The following is a 9558-nucleotide window of genomic DNA, read 5'->3' as shown; positions in this document are numbered from 1 at the left end:
TCGCATGTTTGTGGCCGAAAAGGATTTTCGATGCGAGGGTTTAGACATGTGCGAGGGTTTTCGGCTTGAGTGATTTTTACTTCTAATCCTCACAAAACCTTTAATCCAAGGTTTATACACATAGAGATTATTAATTTAACTTTAATAAATTAACAAAACAACAAAGTTTACTTTTATTTGACATGTTTGACTTTTATTGACTTTGGTTGACTTTTACAAGATTGAATGTAACTGTTTGTCACAGACTACGAAGCATTGATTATAGGATTGTTGCTGGTCAGGTATTTGTTGACTCCTTATTATTAACTAATCATTTTAATGGATCCTTTACAGTTACAGGCGAAAGACTAGTACTATACCTTCAAATCCTCAAAAATCTGGCCTCCAAATTCGAGACTTTTAGCCGGAGCCAAGTTCCCAGAGAAGAAAATGTTGAGGGAGACGCACTAAAATCTTCCGTCGGGATTCCTGTAACCCATATATTGATCCCAGCGTTAGAATATCCCTCCAATAAACCAGATGATGCCAATCACCATTGCCAAACAACCAATATGGTAATAATCGAGGACCCTGTCCCTCAACCGTTTCCTTAGGATCCTATTCATCAAGATCTTAACATTCAGGATCCTTAGCAGCACTCCAAATCTTGGATCCAGTCCATAATGGACTATCTCCAAAATGGAATAATCCCAAGAGAGGAAAAAAAGAGAGCATTCAAGATGAAGATCTCACGATTTGTGATGATCCAAGAGAAACTATACAAGAAATATATGGCAGGTCCATACCATAGATGCTTAGAAAATCATGAAGCTGTAGAAGCCCTAAAAGATATACACGAAGGAGATTTTGGCAACCACACTGGGGGCAGATCCTTATGCTCCAAACCATTAAGGACCTGATAATACTGGCTAACAATGAAAAACGATGCTTTCTTGCATGCGCACAGATGTGATGCTTGTCAAATACATAGTAACATCCTTCATTAGCCTACAAAACCGTTGCATCCTATCATTTCCCCTTGGACATTCATGGAATGGGTAATGGATATGGTTGGCAAGATACAAAATGCTACCGGAGGAAAGGTAATCATGATATTGATGACGAACTACTTCTCGAAATGGATAGATATCCTGGCCCAGGATCTTGACACTATCGATGAACTTAGGGGTCTTGCCCGGATCCGCATTGTTGTTCATCAATAGAGGATCACTAAAGCCTATAACAAGAACATCAAAGTTAGAAGGTTCCAAGCAAGGTGACTTGGTACTTAGTAAAACATTCCAAAATACCAAGGATCCCAGTGCATGCAAATTGGCACTTAACTGGGAAGGATCATATCTCATTGATTCGAAAGAAGGAAATAGATCATATTGGCCAGCCACCCTTGAAGGGAACATGTTGCTGAGATCCTAGAATTTCATCCATCTAAAAGCGTACTTCATGTAAGTTGTATTAATCCTTTTCAACCAGGATCAAGGTACACTCTCTCTACCCTATACTTTTATCTAATTCTTTTTATTATTTCGAAATCCAATACTAACTTAAGTGTTGTAGGATCCTAACATTCAATCATCCCAATAGATACATGAGTCTGTAATCTTGGCGATTGTAATGTATAATTGTCCAGACAAATACAAACAGAGAATGATCATCTCTCCTACAATTAAGGGTGCTTGATCCCCTTTAAGGTTTAAAAAGTTAAATACCTCTTTCATACAATTTAAGATTTCTACATCTCACTTGGACACACGAAATCTTACTATCAGATGTGAACAAGGGGATCATTTCATGTGTTAGTGACTTTGCAACCTTCTTATCTCTGAACATATGTCAAGATCCTAACGTTTGAACATAAGGTTTATAACACTTACGTGTTATCCTAAGTTGGGATCATCCCTAGTGATTTCTTAAGGTTATAACACTTACGTGTTATCCTAAGTTGGGATCATCCCCAGAGATTTCATAAGGTTTATAACACTTACATGTTATCTTAAGTTCGGATCTTCCCCAGTGATTTCATAAGGTTTATAACACTTACGTGTTATCATAAGTTGGGATTCTCCCCAAAAGTTTGTTAAACATAATCGTGTTTTTAAAAGATGATATTTTTCTAAGAAACATCTAAGGCTTGTAGCATTATTACAAATACGGATCCTCCTCTGTTGCATTTAAAATGGGGGTTAATATTTGTAAATTTTTAAAGAGGGATCACCCTAGGTTCGTTAAGTAGAAGCTTAAAAGGGATCTTTCAAGTGAGGATCCTTCCATACAAAAACTCATAAAGTATGTCCTAAAGCACAATAGTTTTTATCTATCCTTTAAAATCATATTTTCTACATAATATTCAAAGTCTTATTATCTTAAAAAGATGTTAACTATTTTAAGATCTCAATTTGATGACTACATATTTTCAGGTTGTTCAGGGTTCTTTCTATGATTTTGATTGTGCAAGGATACCTAGAAATCCAATTGTTACGGCCACATAAACTAAACATGTAAACAATAGAATATAAAACAACCATAGATAAAAGAAAGAGTTATACATCAATTCCATAAAAAATGAAAATTATCATGTACGAAGTCATGTGAAATGATTTTGTTTAACAAGCCTAGACCATGGCTTGGTCATCATTGCATGAGGTCTTCATCTCCTCACCCGCCTTTGGCTGCTGCCCCCCCCCCCCCTCTCAGGATCCATGCTAGTGTTGCCAATTTTTCCCTTTAACTCGGATAGTGCTACATGCCACCCTGCTAGATTCCGTGATCCTACGTTGGCCACATCTTAAAGCTAATTTGATATTGGCTTCCCAAACTGCTATGACGATGCTAGCCTTCACTTCGGCGATCACCTCCGCCATTTTTGCATCGTGCTCTTCCACTTTCTTAATATTTTCCTTGATCATAAGTTCCACTCATTTTAGGAGATCCTCATTGGCCGTCTCCACACTTTTTCTTATTCCCTTAAAGCTTGTTCAAACCTTTTCACCTCGGATCCTCAAGTCTGTGGAAGCATGATCAAAGACCTGAAACAAGAGTAACATCAGAAAGAGTGAAAGGAAAAGTGTTAGCAAAAAAAAAGTAACACTAACATGTACATCTTGAGAAAAGGAAACCATCTTTTGAAGTGCATCCTGAGCTTGAAGATTTTCCAAGCTCAAGGCTGTAGCTTCGAAAGTTTTCCCCTTCTGGGATCCTGGTGTCTTCATAGTCAGATCGATAGGAGCCTTTTTGAGGCAAGGGATAAGCTAGTCTTTTCTTTCTTCACAAATATATGGCCACTTGACATAGCCGTGTCAAGATCAGAAATGGAGAAATGAGCATTGGCGTGTGTCGCCTTTGGATCCTGGGAAAAGTAAAGAAATCCTTAAATTTTGTCAAGACTGAAGATGAAAGTAATCGAGGATCCTTACCAGTAGCCATTAAGATGATAGAGCTTAGATTTCTTGACGAATGGAAGGATCAAGCTTGAATGTCTTGTCAATCTCGTCAGAGCAAGGAAGTTCCTGATCCTATCTTATGTGTCTATATCGGGGGTAACTAAGTGGTCAAACTTGAAAGCTACAAAAAAATTAAACAAAATAAGAAGTGTGAATATTGGGATCCCCGATGTAAAAATAAGAAACCCCACCCTTCTTAACCCAAGATTGAGGTCAAATATTTCCATCAGGAATCGAGTCACGTTTTATGAAAAATTATCTTCCTTTCCAACCACCATCGTTATGCATGGATTTTAGTACATGAGGTGATATATCGGTTTTAACTTTCAACAGGAAGTGCAAATTCCCAAAGGTAGAAAGGTCGTAAACATAAGCTAATTCATTTAGACCAATATTGAGACCCATGGAGCGGTTCAGATTATTAATCCAATAAAGGATATTCCAAACGGCTGGCATGGCTTGGATATATGAGATCTTGGTAATTTCAAAAAATTCAGAAATAATTCCGAAAAAGGGATAAGTAAGGCCTAAGGTAAAGGGATACTCAGGAAAACAAACCCAAAAATAAGAAATAAAATCAGGCTGAATCCTGACATCAAAGGCTTTGAAAATTGTACCAGCGAGAAAGTTTTCAATCGAACTCAAAGCTGACATCAAAGGCTTTGAAAATTGTACTAGCGGGAAAGGTTTCAATCGAACTCAAAGCTTCAATACTCTCGTCATCAGAGGTACAAATTTCCTTGTAAGATTTGAGTTTCTGATCTACGAAATCATCATCAGGTATAGCTATGATGTTTGCGTGAGAGCGAGCTCCTTTTTTGGCCATTTTTAGAAGAAAAAGAAAACTAGGAAGGAGAAAACAAACAAAGATAGTGCCTTGGACGATATTCGATGAACTTCCAGAAGAAAAGCTAAAGAATTAGCTGAAATCGAGAGGTTGTATACCCTATTTATACAAGAATCAAGGGAAGGTAGAATGATGATTTGACCTATTCCAACGGCTAGAAATCTACCTATTGAAATTCGAATTACCTTATCCATTGGAGTTTTTTACTTCATTTTTTACTTTAAAATTATACCTCTAAATATCTAGATACTAACGTTTATATTTCTCAGGTATAATTTCAGGGCAATTGTTAGGGTCAGAATCCTTAAATATTTTTGAAGCCTCATGATCATTAAACATATCCCAGGATCTTGATTATTACCACTAATATTTCCTAACACTTGTATCCGTTGTATTCTACTTTGTTTTTCTCATATGTGTAGAACTAGTCAACACAAGACTCATTCTCAATGAAAGTCACTTCAACCAAGCTTAAGACTCGGGGATACTGTCAAACAACATGCAAATACCTGTTCAAGGAGGATCCTAGAAATCTCGGACTTCTTGTTTGTTAACTTAGACTATAAATAACACTTGTAAATGGCACACTACGTACACAATTAGCTCTACTATTACACTTGTACTCGTATTACCTTAATTATCTTTGTAATTTCAGTTTTAAATCAATAAAACACATCAAGGCAAGTGATCATTATCACCTCCCAAGGTTTTATGTCCTAGATCCTATAAAGGATCAAGGATTTCCTTGTAACTCACTTATCTTATTTCGATCATTATTTTACATTTACATTGTACTGACACCACAGCCTTTCATTATTTTACATTTACATCTCTCCAATAGTATGCTTCGATTCGCTGCTAGATCCCCTTAATAATGAGGATCTCTTGATTATCTCGAATTGTGGGACGTTCATTCTACTTCATATGATTGAACATAGAGAGGATCTTAGTACTAAAAATCATGACAGGATCCTCCTTAGTTACTCCACTAGTGGCACTCGAGAATGTGGTTTTTCTAGTTACATCCATATTTTTTTATTTTTAGCAATAGTTCCACTAGGCGGAGAAGGAAGGCTTACTCCATAAGAGATGGAGGAGTGATGCTAGAGGTTGATTTTGGTAAGGTCGAAATTGATTAGGAAATGATTAAAAATGAAAACAATTATAGATCGAAACACCACTTACTCTATGGTGGGCGCCAAACCGTTTTTGTCAAAAAATGATTTATATTGGTTGAGCTAAATTTAGAAATGGGGTGTCATGTTTCAAGATAGAGTTCAATACATATGAATGTAAAAAGGAAAAAGCAACACATGATGTTTTTGAGGAATACTCTTGATCACTCAAAAAATCTAGAAGAAAACCTCGAGAGGTGTCGAAAGGCATAATGCCATGGAGTTCTTGTTAGAAGAAAAAGATTACAAGTAGTTATAGAGCTTCGAAAAAAAATCTAGAGAGTGTCTTTCGAATAAAGTGTGAAATATTCTCAAACTTGTCTATTTATACATACAACAAATAACCAACTCTCCTAAAATTCTAAAATCGTCATCTTATCCCCAATCTGATTTCTCAAATGTAGGAGAATAATCAGTGAAAACTTTTGACCACGTATTGTTGACTTGGTTTTTGGCTTGTGACTTATTTCTCGTCATGTTCAACAATAAATAAATAAAAGTAAAAAAAAAATTAAAAAGAGAGAGAGAGAGAGAGAGAGAGAGATTTGGCAGGCTATTAGATACATAGATAGGCATGATAAATATCAAGGTTGTAGAGAGAAAAACTTGAGACACACTTGAACAAATGTTAGAACAAGTATAGTTGCGGAATAGTTAATCGTAAGGGATCTAACAGCTCAAAAATAATAAGTTAACAAGTTAGATAGTTTGAGAGTTAGTTGCGGAAATGTAAGGAAATATAAATGACAGCAGGTAATATATCAATTATACACATTAGTTGATTCATAACATGGAATGCATTCACACCAAGTTAGTGAGTGTGATCAAGCTTAGTCATAAAGTTACGAATGACTTGCTCCAAAGAGAAGTAATTATCAGTTATGTTCTAGAGAACTTTAATAGTAAGAAGAGATATGAGATGCGTAATGAAGAGATGTAATTAATAGACTTGAAGATTGTTCAGATTGTTATTAACTGTGAAAGAATGAGCTCTATATATAGAGACTCAAGAATTGCATTGGATCACATCTCTAAGAGTAGCCATGGAAGGCATAGTGGACAATAGAGAGTATTACAGAAAAGTAGATAAAGTTAAACTAAGTAACGTAAGTAAGTCTGCGGTTGGGTTGATGACTTCGGATGAGGCTGCGGATGAGGGTTTGATTGCTGATCCTTGAGGGTTGCGGTAGACTAAGTTTAAGAGGGTCACTTCAATGTTTTAACAATTTCCCCCTAAGTGACATCTTTAACTTTTCTTCACTTATAAAGTTTTAGAAACTTGATCAGAATCCACCAAAACTTTCTGATATTTTCCAACTAGGTGATCCTTCTTAAAATCACAAACTTGACTTTGGCAGTCGTGTGTTTTGATTTTTCTACTACGGTTCGATAGATTTCAAGCTGCTTCCCTGTAAGACGATTCATGGAGGTTATGGGAATGAAGTATTTGATCTGATCGACCTTCTTTTGAAAATGATTCCAAGTTCAGGGAAGTTTGTTGCACCTAGGGATCTCTCTTGATAACCTTCGGTACGCATCGGTACAGGATCAAGTGGTGGTAGATCGAACTTCTTGGGAATTATAGGATGGATGTCCACATCAATCTTTGCAAAGTCGCAGACGGTTTCCTTCATAAAAATGCTTGCCCTTTCAAGTGCTATCATCATTTTTGGATACTTTTCCCATTTTTTTCGGAACACCTTTGCTATCAGAAAGACTTCTTATGGGTTCATACATGGGAAGTCATCTTGGGTGTGGACATAGTCCTGATTCCTTCTTGTAAGTGTGTATTGAATGAAGTCAGCCTTCATGAATTTCCGGGGCTTCAAGTTCTTGACTGCGGATGGTCTATCGTTAGACCAGATTTTCTCTATGGAAGAGGCATGTTTAGCATGGAAATGATTGAGTCTCTCGAATTCCATAGGTAGTCTTCTATGATCCAGTAGGCTACGGTCAAACTGCTCAAATACAGTAAAATATTTACCATTTGGGGAGATTGGAACATCCCAGTAGCCATCAGAAGGGGGCTCAGCATAGGTAAGGTAGGGTTTGTAGTCATCATCAAAAAGTTTGTGGTGGGGATTGATCCAAGAATTGATCAAGGATTCAACCATGCTGGTTTCAAAACCGAATTCTCTCCATACGAGTTCAACAAACTTAGTCGCTTTCCAGTCAACTTTCTTTTGTTTTGTGATGGGAGAGTCATCGGAGCTTGTTGATGACATGTCGGGAGCTAGACTCTTGAAGTGAGGAGGAGTCTTAGGTCGTTTAGGAGAAATTTTCTATTGAGAGGGTGAGGGATTTTGCGGTGATTTCTGGTGAGTAGATGGTTGCGGTGAGGGAATGTTTTCAATTATAATGGGAGGGCTTCTATGATGAGAAGCACTATTTGAGTGATGGTCTTCTTCATGATGTTCTTCTTCACGATGTTCTTCTTCACTTCCCCCTCTTGAGGAGTTCAGACTCGGAGCTTCCTCAAGCCATTGTTTGAGACCATCGACCTTGGCACACACCTCCTGAAAGTGAGCTTTAAGAACATCAGCCAGTTACTGATTGTCTGGGATTGCGGTGTTGAAGAGTAGCCGATGAATCTCCTTTATGAGTTGTAGAATTTCAGGGCCCTGAAAGTTGGACGATAAGGATCGTTGAAGTCTGTTGATAGTTATATGAAAGACTAAGATAGTAGACTCATAAGCAATGTGTGTCTCAGCTATCAGCTTCTGTGAGAGAGTGGACTGGTCCGCAATGGTTGTTTGCAAATTTTCCTTGATTGCGGATACCTTAGAGATGAGGTGCTCCCCAGTAGCCCTGAATTGCTTTTGATCAGCCTGTCGAGTGTTGTCGAGAGACCGAATCCCCATTTCCACTTTGAGGGAAATCCTCTCAGCAACCAAACATTCCCGGGTTTCCAATCTTTTAATCCTTTCGATTAAGGACTGCGGTCCTGGAGAGTCTTCCGATTGCAGTTGAGTGGATTTGACCGCAGTAAGAATTTGATCTACTTTGGATTATAGACTCAAAAATTCTTTTTTAGAAACAACCATATTCTTCTTCTTCTTTTTCTCCTTGGGCTTGGAGGTTGAGTGTTGAGAACCACTCGATTGCTCTTCCTCATCAAACATCATTAGATCATCATCAGAAGGGTTAGGTTGATTTACCTCATTTAGATCAATATCATCAAATCCAAAGGTTGGAGCGGAGCTGACTTCTATTGCGGTGCCTTCGTCTTGAGAATCTCTAGCAGTTGGAGTTGGAGGGGGCTTTGAGGGAGTTTGATCAGCAATCGCAACTTGAGCCTTGCGGATTGTGTCGGCCATTCCTTCCATCAAAGCTTGAACTTTGCTGATTGTAGATACAGTATTGGCATTATTGATTACGTCTGCCCAATACTTCGCTACGGATTGAATTTCCTGTTGTTTCTGTTGAAGCTGCTTTTTTTGACGAGCCTTTCTTTCTTGAAATGCCTTACGGAAAGCGGCATATTTCTTGGATTCATCATCATTAGTTGGTTGATACTTACACCATGAATCGTTGAGATCAATTTTGTCAATTCCTTCAAAACGCACTAAGGTGTCCCTCGGGTTCACGGATCCTTGCACATTGGTGCTCACCATGCCTAAACCACCTGTAACAGATGTAAGCATAGTAGGATTTCCTGAGCTTCCTCGGTCTCCTTGACCTGGGGTCAAGTCTGGCCTCGACTCAGATCTGGAAAAGGCTAAAGAATTTCCTTGCGGTTGGGAAGGTGTTTGAAGTGTTTGGGTAAGAGACAAAAGAATGGATTTCAACTCCTCAGGGGAAAATAAGTGTAGACGGGAAGCCCTGGAGACCTTAGGGCAGGAACCAGTTCCATCCTCTTAGGAGTGAACTAGGGGTGAGTCCCCACGTTGCGGTGAAATAGACACACTTTCTGTGTCTGAGTAGTATTCGATAGTGGTGTTGAATGGGTGTGCGGCCACCCCAAGGACTACTAGAGCCTTTAGAGAGTCTGCGGTATCAGTCTGGTCACGTATTTGGTCTGTAGGATTGGTTTTTCTTTTCTTGAGGATCGAGATGGGTTGATCGTCCTCATCAGAATCACTTATAGAGGGAGAGTGAG

This window comes from Lactuca sativa, chromosome 7 (genome assembly GCF_002870075.4).
Source record: "Lactuca sativa cultivar Salinas chromosome 7, Lsat_Salinas_v11, whole genome shotgun sequence".
NCBI lineage: Eukaryota > Viridiplantae > Streptophyta > Magnoliopsida > Asterales > Asteraceae > Lactuca > Lactuca sativa.
Note: the sequence above shows the minus strand (reverse complement) of the source record.